The sequence below is a fragment of the Carcharodon carcharias genome, chromosome 32, assembly GCF_017639515.1.
Source record: "Carcharodon carcharias isolate sCarCar2 chromosome 32, sCarCar2.pri, whole genome shotgun sequence".
NCBI classification, from domain to species: Eukaryota; Metazoa; Chordata; class Chondrichthyes; order Lamniformes; family Lamnidae; genus Carcharodon; species Carcharodon carcharias.
In genome coordinates this window covers 23,260,318-23,275,973 of record NC_054498.1, presented here as the reverse complement: position 1 = coordinate 23,275,973, position 15,656 = coordinate 23,260,318, and the positions used below count along the sequence as shown (strand labels likewise).

At 42.6% G+C, this 15,656-nt stretch overlaps 1 protein-coding gene and 1 long non-coding RNA gene across 4 annotated transcripts in view; one reads left to right on the top strand and one right to left on the bottom strand.

Moving 5' to 3' along the window:
- Positions 1-15,656, bottom strand: part of LOC121272037 — a 65,340-nt gene that overhangs the window by 1,967 nt on the left and 47,717 nt on the right. The window lies entirely within an intron of this gene.
- LOC121272036 (sorting nexin-27-like) overlaps positions 1-15,656 on the top strand; it is a 112,511-nt gene that overhangs the window by 54,241 nt on the left and 42,614 nt on the right. The gene's annotated exons all lie outside the window — the stretch shown is intronic.

Below are 15,656 nucleotides of genomic sequence, written 5' to 3'. Positions count from 1 at the left end.
AGTAGCCCAACAGATGGAATGTGTGGACATGCTGCAAGAGCAGTGCACCATCCTGTCCATGTCTGAGTCCCAAAACCAAACTAAGGTGGAGGGTGGGAGCAGTTCTGGTGGGTGGGCTCCAGTCAATTCCATCTAGTAATTGAGTATCCTGGAAGCTTTATAGCGGTGCATGCCTCTTTGCATAAGCCCATCACACAAGGATGTGGACTAAGCCAAGAGTGAACATGATATGCAACACATGAATGCCCAAGAATATGTTGTCTCTAGCACTGGCAGGCTGCCTTCTTAAGGGGTCTCTACCATCCGAAATCAGTTATCCAGTGTGAAGGCAATAAAAAAAACTCTGGGACTTGGTATGACTCCTGGGAAGTGTTACCTGGAGTCCGGGCATAGGTTTTTGCATTCAAGTATCCAAAGCTTAGTGATTGGGATGAATAGCGACAAACCAAGAAGCCCTCTGTCTACAACTGAACTGGGAGATGGTTGGAGTTTCTAAAGATGTAGGTGTCAAAAAGGAACCAGATACATGGGGTTCAGGAGAAACTGCCTGTGCTTTGCCAGACCTTGATGGAGAAAGCACAGCAACACTTGAGGGCCATAGTCATCACAGAACCTCAGTGCAGAAGAGGCCCTTCAGCCCATCGAGTCTGCACCGACACGTGAGAAACACCTGACCTATCTACCTAATCCCATTTACCAGCACTTGGCCCATAGCCTTGAAAGTTATGACGTGCCAAGTGCTCATCCAGGTACTTTATAAAGGATGTGAGGCAACCCGCCTCCACCACCCTCCCAGGCAGTGCATTCCAGACCGTCACCACCTTCTGGGTAAAAAAAAGTTTTTCCCCACATCCCTCCTAAACCTCCTGCCCCTCACCTTGAACTTGTGTCCCCTCATGATTGACCCTTCAACTAAGGGGAACAGCTGCTCCTTATCCACCCTGTCCATGCGCCTCATAATCTTGTACACCTCGATCAGATCGCCCCTCAGTCTTCTCTGCTCCACCGAAAACAACCCAAGCCTATCCAACCTCTCTTCATAACTTAAACGTTTCATCCCAGGCAATATCCTGGTGAATCTCCCCTGCACCCCTTCCGGTGCAATCACATCCTTCCTGTAATGTGGAGACTAGAACTGCACACAGTACTCCAGCTGTGGCCTCACTAAGGTTCTATACAACTCCAACATGACCTCCCTACTGTTGTGATCTGTGCCTCGATTGATAAAGGCAAGTGTCCCATATGCCTTTTTCACCACCCCACTAACATGCCCCTCCACCTTCAGAGATCTATGGACACATACGCCAAGGTCCCTTTGTCCCTCAGAACTTCCTAATGTCATGCCATTCGTTGAATACTTCCTTGTCAAATTATTCCTTCTAAAGTTATCACCTAACAGTTTTCAGGGTTAAATTCCATCTGCCACTTATCTGCCCACTTGACCATCCCATCTATGTCTTCCTGTAGCCCAAGACACTCAACCTCACTATTAACCACCCGGCCAATCTTTGTGTCATCCGCAAACTTACTAATCCTGCCCTCCACATAGTCATCTATGTTGTTTATATAAATGACGAATAATAGGGGACCCAACACAGATCCCTGTGGTACGCCACTGGACACGGGCTTCCAGTCACTAAAGCATCCTTCTGTCATCACCCTCTCTTCTACAGCTAAGCCAATTCTGAATCCACTTTATCAAAGTACCCTGTATCCCATGTGCATTTGCCTTCTTTATAAGTCTCCCATGTGGGACCTTGTCAAAGGCTTTGCTGAAATCCATATAAACTACATCAACTGCACTACCCTCATCTACACACCTGGTCACCTCCTCAAAAAATTCAATCAAATTTGTTAGACATGCCCTTCCTCTGGCAAAGCCATGCTGACTATCCCTGATCAAACCTTGCCTCTCCAAGTGGAGATAGATTCTTTCCTTCAAAATTTTCTCCAATAGTTTCCCTACTACTGATGTGAGACTCACTGTTCTGTAGTTCCCTGGCTTATCTCTACAACCCTTCTTAAACAGCGGAACTACATTAGCTGTTCTTCAGTCCTCTGGCACCTCCCCCGTGGCCAGAGAGGAATTAAAAATTTGGGTCAGAGCCCCTGTGATCTCCTCCCTTGACTCCCTCAGCAGTCTGGGACACAAATCATCCAGCACTGGAGATTTGTCCACTTTTAAGCCTGCCAACACCTCCAATACTTTTTCACCCCCTTTATCAATTTGCTCAAGAACCTCGCAGTCTCTCTCCCCGAGTTCCATACCTTCATCTTCATTCTCTTGGGTGAAGACAAATGTGAAGTATTCATTCAACACTCTACTGATGTCTTCAGGCTCCACCCATAGATTGCCCCCTTGGTCTCTAATGGGCCCTACTCTTTCCCTGGTTATCCTCTTCTCATTGATATATTTGTAGAATATCTTGGGATTTTCCCTACTTTTACCAGCCAGAGCTTTTTCATATCCCCTCTTTGCTCTCTTAATTGCTTTCTTAAGCTCCACCCTGCACTTTCTGTACTCCACTAATGCCTCTGCTGATTTGCTTCCCTTGTACCTGCTAAAAATCTCTCTTTTCCTTCTCATCGTATCCTGAATATCTCTGGTCATCCGTGGTTCTCTGGGCTTGTTACTCCTTCCTATCACCCTAGAGGGAACATGTTGAGCCTGTACCCTCCCCATTTCCTTTTTGAACGCCCCCACTGCTCTTCTGTAGATTTCCCCACAAGTAGCTGTTCCCAGTCTACCTTGGCCAGATCCTGCCTTATTTTACGAAAATCTGTTCTCCCCCAATCCAAAACATTTTTTTGCAACTTGTCTATTTTTTTGTCCTTAACAAGCTTAAATTGTACCATGTTGTGGAAGCTATCACTAAAATGCTCCCCCACCACCACCTCAGCCACCTGTCCGTCTTCATTCCCCAGAATTAGGTCCAGCAATGCACCGTCCCTTGTTGGACCCTCTACATATTGATCTAAAAAGTTCTCCTGTACACATTTCAAGAAGTCCACTCCATCCAAGCCCTTAACACCATGTCTATCCAAATTAATGTTGGGAAAGTTGAAATCACTTAATATAATTACCCTATTATTGTTTTTACACACCTCTGCAAATTGTGCACATATTTGCTCCTCAATTTCCTGCTGACTATCTGGGGGTCTATAATAAACACCTAACAATGTGGCTGCCCCTTTTTTATTCCGAAGCTGTACGCACAAAGCTTCATTCAATGCCCTCTCCAAGATATCATCTCTCCTTACTGCAGTAACTGACTCCTTAACTGATAATGCAATGCTGCGTCCTCTCTTACCCCCTCCCCTGTCTCGCCTGAAGATTTTATATCCTGGAATGTTGAGCTGCCAATCCTGCCCCTCCCTCAACCATGTCTCTGTGATTGCTACTATATCACAATTCCACATGTCAATCCTCACCCTTAACTCATCCGTTTCGCCTGTAGTATTCCTGGCATTAAAGTAGGGCCATCCAGCCTTGCCTTACTCCCCTGAAACTTAATGCAACGGTACTCCCTCTGACTTGATTGTTTTATTGTATTATGACGTGTCCTTATTCTGCTAACATTCTGTGTCACATCAACTAGAGACGAAAAGTGACAGGATGTCAGAACAAGCCACTGCTTGGTTTGAGTGCGGACTGGAGCTGAAGCTGCCTTTTCGAGGCATGTCAAGAACTTGGGTGCCATGGAATGTTGCTTCAGGGCATTGCCCTGTTTTATGCTTGTAATATTTGGTACAAATATCCAGGGCATTAGTCTAGCTAATTATTGTTGGAAGAGGCTTGAACAACAAAACAAAAGTGCAATGTTGCTGCTGCCCAGGGCAAAATGCATTGGTTTGTTTCTTGATTTCTTGTGCTTGTTGACTTGAGATATTTCCATTTGGTGCAATTGAACACGCTTCACTTCCTCTACCCAGTGTAATTATCAGTCACGGTCGGATCATGCGTTGTGTTAGGGACAGGGAGAGCTGGTGGAATAACTTGCCCCTTTTCCCTCACCTCTCAGCTGACTGCAACAAGATTATTTTTTGAGGAGTGTTTTAAATCTTTTTAGTATTACTTTAAAGAATAGACGCAAACAGGCTTTCTGGTCAGTTTAAATCAAAAAGAAAGGATAAACTTTTGTTTAGATAATATCTTAAAAAAAATGTAAATGCAACAAAACACCCTCTCCCTCAAACACATAGACACAAGAAAAGATGAGTTCTAGGGATGAAACATGCACTTAAATTACTAACAGAGCAAGAAACAAAGTGTCTGAGGAGTTACTTAAAAATGGCAATAGATTTTCCAGGTACAACTTAACAGATTGAAAGCCCTTATTTGACATTCCATCTCCATAGTGCTAATAGATCTGCTGGCCATTGTATTTTAAATCTCTTCCATTGAAATGGTGAGGGGCAGTTAACTTACATGTGGAAATCCCATTTCCATTTTGAAGTAACTCCCCAGGCATTTTTCTCGGTCTGTCCAGAAACCCCACAGAAATCATCTGACTTTTCTGAAACCATTTTAAGATTGTAGAGTGTCTATTATTCCATGTTTGTTTCTTTTTAAAAGTACAGTCTGCTGTCCAATTATCTTGACAGGTGCATTATGCTTGCTAAATGGGGGCTTGGCCATTATAAAATTGAACATAGGTCATTTTTATTAATTCTTGGTACGGTCACCATTTATTGTCAATAAGGCTAACACTCCAGTGCAGTACCGTGGGATTGCTGCACTGTTCGAGATGCTGTCTTTCAGATGCAAACCAAAATGAAGGCCCCATCTGCCCCCTCAGATAGACATATATGATCCCATGGCACTATTTTGAAGAAAAGGAAGGGAGTTATCCCCGGTGTCCTGGCCAATATTTATCCCTCAATCAACATTTCCAAAAAAAAAGCAGATTATCTGGTCATTTATCACATTGCTATTTGTGGGAGCTTGCTATGTGCAAATTGGCTGTCATATTTCCTGTATTACAACAGTGCCTGCACTTGACTGCACAGTGTCTTGAGATGCCTGGTGGTCATGAAGAGCGCTATGTAAATGCAAGTCTTTCTTTTATCCCCAGTTGGCCTGGGTAAACCTATGGCTTGTTAGGTCACATCAGAGGGAAACTAAGAGCCAAGTGACTGTGGAGTCACATAGCCAGACCAGGTAAGATAGGCATGATTCAGTCCCTAAAAGGCACTAGCTCTTTGAGTTATATGAAAAGCCTACAGCACCAAGGCTGCTTTTACTGATCCCAGTATTTTATTTCTAGATTGGCCTTCGAATTCTGCTCAAATAGTTCTCTCATTTCTGCCCCCAATCTGAGCACCTTGGTTCTTAATCTTTTTACCTGAGAGATGCCTCAGTCTGTTCTATGACCTTAAACACAATATGAACAGGGTGAGACTACTCCCATTTTCACCCACTTCAGGTACCCTGCAGCTGTTGGACAACATGGCTTTTCTTCCATCAACCTGATTTTGAATTTGAATTGAAAATAGGAAATTGCTGTGCTTATATTTAATTTGCTCCTACATAGATATTACAGCATGGAAACAGTTTAGAGTGCACAGCCAATTTATGTTCCACACAAGCAGCAGTCCTGTTTCCCTGTTACCCATATCTTATTTATTTTTAAACCATCTATCCAGTCTATTGTTAAAAATTGACACTGTCTCTGCTTCAATCCTCTCACTCTGGTCCCGCACCTACAGCCTCACTACTCTGTCCTACTCTGACACTTTCTCTCTGAACTCCTTATGTAGGATTTGACATTTTTCTTGTCTAAGTTGTCATCTGCCATGATGAGTGACTGCTGCCCTTCTCTTTCCATATTCTTGTCCAACCGTTTGAAATGCCCCATCTAGCACATACGAGGCAACAGAATGTCAGGACTCTTGATCTGGACGGCAAACGATAATAGCTGCTCTCTAACTGTCAAGTCTCCAAGTACTACAGCATGCAAACTAAACCGCTAATCTCGTCCCCACCCCCACCCCTGAGCCATCACCTGTTTCTTGGTGCCGTTATAATCCATTGAATTGTCTTGGTCAGAGTCCTCACCTGGCCCATGCTCTGCATGTTCCTACTCTAGCCTGTTGCTCCTTGCTTTCCCAACCTGTAGATGGCCATCACTCCATCTGCCTCGTCTGCAGGGCCCTATTCTCAGTGATGTGACTACCTTACGAGTCTCTTGCTTGAAGAGGAGGACATAAGGAGGCTTCAAAGGGATATAGATAGGATAAGTGAATGGGCAAAGGTCTGGCAAATGGAGTATAACATGGGGAAAATGTGAAATTGTCCATTTTGGCAGGAAGAATAAAAAAGAAGCATGCTATCTAAATGGTGAGAGATTGCAGAGCTCTGAGATTCAGAGGGATCTGGGTGTCCTAGTGTATGAATTGCAAAAGGTTAGTATGCAGGTGCAGAAAGTAATTAGGAAAGCTAATCGAATGCTATCGTTTATTGCGAGGACAATTGAATACAAGTAGAGAGGTTATGCTTCAGTTATACTGGGCATTGACAAGACCACACCTGGAGTACATGTGTACAATATTGGGTCTCCTTATTTAAGGAAGGCTGTAAAGTGTTGGAAGCAGTTCAGATAAGGTTTACTAGACCAATACCTGGAAGGGGATGGTTGTCTTATGAGGAAAGCTTGGACAGGCTAGATTCCACTGGAGTTTAGAAGAGTAAGAGGTGACTTGATTGAAACATAGGACATCCTGAGGGGTCTTGATAGGGTGGATGTGGAAAGAACGTTTCCTGTTGTGGGGGAATCTAGAACTAGGGGTCACTGTTTAAAAATAAGTGATCGCTCATTTAAGAGAGAGATGAGAAAGTTTTTTTTTGAGGGTTGTGAGTCTTTGAAACTCTGTTCTCAGAAGGTAGTGGAAGCAGAACCTTTGAATATTTTTAAGGCAGAACTAGACAGGTTCTTGATAAGCAAGGGGGTGATTCTTGATAAGCAATGGGGGCGAAAGGTTATCAGGGGTAGGAAGAAATATGGATTTGAGGTTACAATCAGATCAGCCATGATCTTATTGAATGGTGGAGAAGGCTCAAGGAGCCGAGTGGCCTAATCCTTCTAATTCGTATGTTCATATGAAGGAATTCCTTTCTTTCCATAACATTTAAAATTGTTTCCAACAGCTGCAATTTTGAACTCGTTTCAGTGGGAGACTCTTTGCAATTTCCCCTTATTCTCTTAAAGTCTTAGTCCGTGGCTGGTTGCCTATGATTGGTGGCAATTGTTTGTGAACCTTGCCAGTGAGTGTCTCTGGGCTATATATTGGAGGACATCACTGCCAAATCTGGCCTTGCCTAACATGTAGAAATGCCACAGGTAGTTAGATAGCACTCCAAGAACAAGGAGCCTCACTTGTTCCAGCCTCAGACCACAACAGCATTCAATGATCTGGAATGTTTCAGAGCAGAGTGTGCATGGGGCTTCTGCTGCAGTCTTGGGCTGCCTGAGCACCTGGTCCCTTATACCCACCAGGCCTCAGAACACATAAGGGAAGGTCAGCCCTGATTTGGAATAGAGCCAGCGCATGAGGTGTGCCATGCCTTGAAGGGGAAAGTGGGAGCCTGTAGTTGCGGGAAAAATAAGGATTAATAGAAAGTGCTGCTTTGGAAGGCTCCTAGCAGAATGACCTGTAGTGGTGAACATAGTAGGAAATTTTGAGCTCCTGTTGTGTGCAGCTCAGGATAGAGCTGAGCTGGGATATTAGACTGAGAGCATAACTTGCAGCCTGATGCTGATTTATGGGAGTGAGCAGTCATGTTACATTGGCCAGTGAGATTGAGGAAGGGATGAAGTTGAATGAAGCTGATGCAATAGGGAAGCCACTATTAGCCAGAAGGAAAGAAATGTGTTGAGTCGTCACCTCCCTGTGGTCACCATTCCTCCTTGCCCCAAAAATCACATGATTCTCATAGACAAGTTGAATAGTCAGTTAATTAAACCGCAGCTCACTCGAAATGACAATGCAGATTAATTTAAGGAAAGACTATCATTGTAATGGCAATAGTAGTTTGTAGAGATTGCACTCTGCATGTGCCAGAAATAGTACAGAACTATTTTTAGTTAGCAATCTGGCAACAGATGTCATAGGATTATGGTGGCCCGTATTACGCAGTTATTAAAAATTGGTTTCAAAATGTCAGGAACTGTTGACCAATAAATTATAACAGTTCTAGGAATAATCTTCATAATAGTTATTGAAGGATCTGTTGGGTGAAGACTGTGTAGTTATAATTTGTTGAGGAGTTGACATGCGTTGTGTTACGGACAGGATGGGTGTTAATTTAAACACCACTAATTTCTCCTCTCACCACCCATCTACACAAAAGTGTTTTTGGTTTGCTTCCCCTATTATAAGTGGTGGCATATTTCCCAATCCTTTGGTTTTGGTGTGATCCAATTTTCTATTAATAACTCCACAGCAAACTCGAGATAGATGAACTCAAAGGGTTAGTCTATTTGCACACACTCAACATGGGAGGAGGGTCGCAATGTTGCCTTTTTTGTACTCTCACAGTTAAAGAAGGATAGAGGAAAGAAAGATTTAGAGCGCAGAGATCACAGAGAAAAGAAATATTGCTTCACTTGGGTTTCACAGTCCAGAATCAAAAGTCCTATGAGGTATTCCTTCACAGAGGTCAGTGAACTGAAAACCAATGCTGGATAATTCACTTTTCCAGTCTGGTTGACTTCTCATGATGAGAAAGGCATGCAGAATTGAATCAGTCTTGAAGGTGATGATATAGAATTTCCAGCAGAAGCAGTGTAGATAGGGCCAGGTGTCCAACCTGGGCCAGAGCTCAATGTGAGGCTGCTAGTCAGATTTTGACGTTCAACCAGGCAATATTACCGGTTCCAGAAGCCAGAGCCCCATGTCACATCACTCCCACATCTCCACATTGTCTTTGACAAAGGACATGTCTGGGTCCCTGAGATTGTTAAATGTCTCAACCATGAAGAATTGAAAGGAAGGTCGGGGAGTCCTTTGCCTTAGCTGACAAACAAGACTCCTGTGGCTAGCCTGGGTTACGAAAATGCAGATGGCCTTTGTGTAGCTTTCTCTAAATTTGGACTGGACAGCCCACAGGGCCATTAGTGGCTTTTCAGGGATAATGATATGCGAGTTTCTCCGATACTGCCAGGTTGCTCCTTTTGTTTGGGGTCACACACAGGCATAGATTCAGCCATTTTAGGTGTTTGTCCAGTTTGAAATTTTTAGAGAGAGCAATGAGTATATCTCTATATATTTTATAAGAGAAATATGCAGGTTGAGGTCTTAGTCCCTCACAATTTACATAGGGTTTAACAAGCTTGTATTACCACAGTGACTGCACTTAATTGTTTCGTTGACTGTAAAGTGCTTTGAGACATCCTGAGGAGATGAAATGTGCTGTATTAATGCAAATTTCCTTCTGAATTGTTTGGATTATTGTCAGCTTATGTGATATACTATCTTGTGGCTTTTCTCTTCACTTCATTTTGTGTCTTGTGTATGTCTGTCTTTTTCATACATTCACTCACATGCATAATGTGAGCAAGTGTAATGATATGGTCCTGTAAAGAGCATAACGTACTCCCTGCAGGGATTATTTTATGAGAAATAGCATACTTATTGTGATAATAACATTGTTCGCTGTTGGTCAAACCCTATCATGAGTTCCGTGCAGTGTCATAAAAGCACTAAAATATTATTGCACTTGAGGTGGTGTAGAAATCGGAAATCAGGAGTCAAGTTGCAAGGAAGTTGGGAAATTGAATCTTTGTGGTGACATGATTTTGAGTGGAATTGACAAAACTAGTCCAGGTTTGCATAATGCAACTGAGTGGTCATAAGTTTAAAAAATTACATTGAGAGTGTTGCAAAAATCTGGTTCTAATTTCATATGATTTAGAAGGTAACTTCCTAAAACTAAAAGTTTTCACTATGGAAAATGGTGGCATCTGGTTGAGAAACTGTTAATAACTCTGTAAATGCAACTCAAACAAGCCTGGGTTTATTAGACTTAAAAGGTAGCCTATGTTTATTTTATAAGGACAGGGTGGACGGTGGAAAGAAACTTAAACATTTCTGGACTTCTTGGTAGAACCAGGGTGCCTATTGTTATTTTCCATAAAAGAAGCTAAAAGCTGGCAATTCTGGGAAAAAGAATCATAAAACTCTATTAGAAATAGAAATTATTCATATGTGTTGCAGAATCAGAGCTGTGTTGAAGGTAAAATAATTTGCATTTCTGTTTGAACCATCCCAAATCATGCCACATGTCATAGAGATGGTGATTCAGCGTAGCGCCTTGGTTTGGTGTTTCTTTTAGTTTATCTGTGTGTTTGCTGACAGAAGCATGCATTTCAGTTTGGAACAGACAAAGGCAGTTGTAGCTGTGCTTTGGTGTAGTCTGCATCTCACTGTATTGAGAGTCAACAGGAGATGATAGTTAGGTCTGCTCTGCATGCAGAGTAAATACTAACTTCATTGTTCCCCGCGTGGAATGCGGATGAGGGAAAAGCAGATGGAAGGTTTGCTCTAGATTGCAGCTCGTAGAAGAAATCTGCAGTGGTCCTCACAGAGCCTTATGGCAGGAAGTCAAGTTGGCTTGGAAACCTGTAGGGAGGGAGTTGCGTATATGCTGGCAACTCGAACTGAGGCATCCTCAATTGAAAGACCTGTAAAGAAAAGGAGGGTCATGTAGCCAAAAAGCTAATGGAAGGATGCCCATAGAATCTTAGTTCTGAGGATAACTGGAACACCGAAGAGAATTAAAGTGAATTCTGGATGGCTATGGCATACCATTAGGTTGGTCCCTGGAAAAATGAATGAATTGTCAGGATATCATAAGATAAGGGAATCCTTGAAGGGAAGTAAAAGTTAAAACTGAGTTCATGGTATATGTAGTTGTAAACTATAGTGTTAAGTTAATAGTGCTTACTTTGTTTAATTTCTTTCTATATAAATAAAGTTGTTCATGTTTAAAATCGTGAAATCTTGTGGTGCAGTTCAGTCTGTTAATTGTTAGATTTCTCCTTTACAGTTACTTAACAGGATTGTAATGAAAGGAAATGGTCACATGGAGAAATGGTTATTGAAGTTAAGATTATAAATCGGTGAAGGATTAATTGGCTGACTTTCCAGAGAGAAGGGATTCAGACATATAAGTTGAGATCAGAGAAAATCAGAAATTAAATTTTTACTTCTCATCCAAGGATTATTTGCCCTTTTTGATGCTGCTAAACACTAGGATGGCATATCAATGGATTCCATAGATCATTGAAGGTAATAAAGCAGAGATGCTGGAAAAACTCAGCAGGTCTGGCAGCATCTGTGGAGAGAGAAAGAGTTAACATTCTGAATCCGTAAGGCTTCTCTTCAGAGCTAAAGAGAAGTAGAAACGTGATGGATTTTATACTGCTTAAGAGGGGGTGGAGCAAAATAGAAGGTCAAGGATAGGTGAGAGCTCAGGAGAGTTTGACAAACATGTCATGAACACAAGATAAAGCGAGTGTTAATGGTAGTGTTAAAGACTCAAAGTGCTGATAGTGCCTTGTGCTGACCCATGTTCTGCTATTAACACATTCTGCTATCTTACGTTTATGCCACTACCAGCACCACCTTTATTCTGTAACGCTACACTTTGTCTTGTGTCCATGACATCCTTGTCAATCTCTCCTGAGCTCCCACCTGTCCCTGACCTTCTATTTTGTTCCACCTGCTCTACTCCCCCTTAAACAGTATAAAATCCATCACATTTCCACTTCACTTTAGCTCTGAAGAAGAGTCATACAGACTCGAAACGTTAACTCTGTTTCTCTCTCCACAGATGCCGATTTTCCCAGCATTTTCTGTTTCTATTTCACATTTCCAACATCCACAGTTTTTTGTTTTTAGCTTTGATCATTGAAGCTATATTGCCTTTTCTGGATCAAATAACCTCTTTGCATTGGTGTTACCTTTAACTCAAATTTCCTGATGTCATCAGAATTCATTTATATTATAGATGACTTGTATTAGTTTGGGAGCACTAGAAAAAGTGCAATCTCTTACTACAAAAGCTCCCCATTCCATTCCCAATGTCATGAGCTTTTAATATAGGGAGGTTGCTCTCATTCTTGTATCTTAGTACATTTCCGCTGAAGAATAATGTCAGTCAGTGGAAGGGTTTGCAGTCTGATGAACAGCCTGATAGGCCACAAAGTGAACTCCCCTTTAAAACAGTAACCATCTTTAACCATTGAGGCAATTGGTCATATACAGTGGGTAGTGGGGAAGGTTTTAGCGACTCTTGCAAGTGGAGGGTGGCGGGGGAGATCACCATACATGAGTTTTGCAGTGGATCGTGAGCCAGAATTCCAAGCCAGAGCTTCACTCTCCATTACTGGAACTGTCTGAAATGAGAATCAAACTTGTACCTTCTGATTAAGAGGAGATAATGTTGTCCCTGAGCTAAAGGCTTGCTCGTTACAGAGGGAGGTTGGGGAAAGTACTGTTCTTTAGTTTATTTGAGCTGAAGTACTTTTGTATTGGTACTCTGTAGTCCCAGCCAGACTGGAGATGACTGAGTAAATCCCTCTCAATCATGCCATGAGACCTCACTGCTGTACATGATTTGAGGCTGAGTTTACATTATTCTATAGCTGTCTTCCACCTGATGCTTTTTGGTGGAGGTGCGGCACTAGGGAGACTAGTTTATGGATTAAACCACACAACCCGCCCTGCCCCCAACTCAATGGCTGACACTGATGTCAATATTCACTCCAATTAGAGCTTCCATTATTTAAATATGGAAAAGATGCTTTCACCAATCAAGTTGTTTTTGTCGGGCTGAAAGCAGCTTAGATACCATGTTGGTCTATTTTGAGAGGGGATGGTGTCTTACCTTGCTGCAGGCTGACCAAGTCTTTGGTGAAAGCAACATTTGTACGGGTCCAGCTGAAGCAGATTCAAGTTGAGGCAGATTTAATTTTGTTGACACTGCCTCTCTCCAGGGGTAATGAGACTTGGAAATTGCACAGTTTGTGCATTAATCTCTGAGCACAAGTGAAATGATTGCTTTCACTTGGCATGGAAAAGCCCATTCTGTACTGCCCCTGCTCGGGAAATGCAATGTGACAGGAAGTGTGTGCATGAGCACATCTGACAATGTCATTATTGTAAGTTATTCCCGCATCCCAGAGCGTGGCAGCTAATGGCGCAGGCTAACTGGTTGGTGCAACAGATGGAATTAGCAGAAATGTGTATTGAAGAAGGAATATTCAGCCCAAATAAGGATACAGTGGAAAAAACTCATCGTGTATGTCATTTAGATTCCTGTACAGGACTCTGCCTTCGTGTTACCAAGTTTGTATTCCTTTACCCTCTGAATCTGATACTGTCTATTGTTTCAACAAGCCGACATTCACATTGAATCAACAACGTCACTCTCAAAGCTGTGCTGCTTGTCCAACATCCAGTCAATGATTAGCTGGAGAAAGTCCAATCCACCTTTCTAGACCTCCACCTCAAACTCTGGCCCGTTTACTCTATCCCTTTCTCTGCAATCTTAGTACAATCATACTGTTTCCCAGTTTGCCGTTCTGTTTAGTCTGAGCTGATCTTCCTACCCCACGTATTCTCCGTTGCAAAACCGCTTGCTTACACTTCTGTAGCATTGCCTACCTCTATCCATACCTTGGCTAACCTGCTGCTGAAACCCTTGTAGGTGTTCTTTGTCAACTGCAAACTTGATTGTTCCAGTGCCCACCTGGTCAGCTTTGCATCCTCGACCCTCCATAAACTTCAGCTCATCTAAAACTCGGCTGTCATATCCAATACAGCACCTGCATTTCCTAGAATTTAGAAGAATGAAAGGTGACCTCAATAAGACATACAAAATTCTTACAGGGCTCGACAGGGTAGATGTAGGAAGGACATTTCCTCTGGCTGGCTGGGGTGTCTAGAACCAGGGTACAGTCTCCGAATAAGAGTTAGGTCATTTGGGACTGAGATGAGGAGGAATTTCTTCACTTGGAGGGTGTTGAATCTTTGGAATTCTCTACCCCAGAGGGCTGTGAAAGCTCAGCCATTGAATGTGTTCAAGACACAAATGGATAGATTTTTAGTTATTACCGATATCAAGTGATATGGAAATTGCTTTGAGTAGAAGATCAGCTAAGATCTAGTTGAGTGGTGGAGCAGGCTCAAGAGGCCGAATGGCCTACTATTTCATATGTCCTTATTTCTTCCTGCTCTCCTGTCACCCATAATCACTGACCTGTGGTGGTTCCTAGTTCTCCTTACCATCCGTCTCACCCCACCAATGCCTCAAATTCTCATTCTCATATTTAAAGTCTTCCATGGTCTTGGACCTCTCTTTATTTCTTCCCTCTATTTTCTCAATTTTGTATTGAGCTTCGTGGGAGGGAATAAAGCAGATGAAGATTTTCAGTCATTATTGACAGAACCTCATGCTGTTCGATCTGCTTCTCTCTTTCCGATTTAATATGGATTGTCTGGAGAATTTCATTTTTCTCCAGCCCTTGGAAGATCTGTTTGAAAGGAGTGACTCAAGCATGTTGAAGGAGTCTGCTCTGCTCACTTTGATTAAGGTGAAGCAAATTGAAGTTAATTTCTGTGATGCATTGCTGAGCATGACTGAGTTGACAGTTTTCTGCCTATAGAATGTTGTGTGGAGGGTTTTCTCATTCTTGAAAGATGTACGGATAATCAGCTTCAAGGTCAGGCTGTAATTTCAATAAATTTTTGTTTCCTTTTACACAAGAGAGACTTCGCTGGTGTATTTCGAGGTGGAGGAGGTGGGGGAACCATCTGCTTAGAATATAAAGTCTGAAAAGGCTTGGAAAGTCCCAATGCTCCCTTTCAGTGCTGTTTTCTGGATCGTACTTTTTTGGTGGGGGGAATGGGGTATCTTATTGCAGCTGTTGGAGTTGAGAATTTGGGGACTGGAGAGAGACATTTTGTACAAAGCTGTCTTTTCGTTAATTTTCTCCCCTCCCTGCACTGTTCCCTTTCTCCTCTTCCCATGCATTGTTTGCTGCGAAACAATTTTGCTGGCTTTGTTCATCCTCCTGTTCCTGACCCATGAGACTACGGTGGTGTATGTAACCAGGCTAGAAAAACAGGGCAGGTCTGGCAGCATCATGGAGAGAGAAACATTTCGAGTCCTTATGACTTCTGCAGCCCTGAAGAAGAGTCATACTGATTCAAAACACTAACTCTGTTTCTCGCTCCACAGATTCTGCCAGACTTGCTGAGTTTTTCCAGCATTTTCTGTTTTTATTTCAGATTTCCAGCATCCGGAGTATTATACTTTTATATTTACGTAATCAGGCTGTTTGATAGCAGGCGCTTTGCAGCCTTGTGTGTCCTTAACCTCATCCAGTACACACGCTGTCTCATTCTCCTCTTTTTCCTTAGCCAAGTGTTTGAACCCATTGCCCACCCACTGCGGGCAATCATTTGCAAATATCTCTACCTGTTAGTAAAAATACACATGATTGGGCCACTCCATTTGGTCATATTAATGTGGTTTCCCTACTCCCTTTATTCTGAAAGGCCAGCAAAAGACCAGCTGGGGAATTGGAAACATGCAGAAGCACTCAGCATGCAGAGGTTAAATGTTCAGCATTGAGGGTTTAGGCTCCATT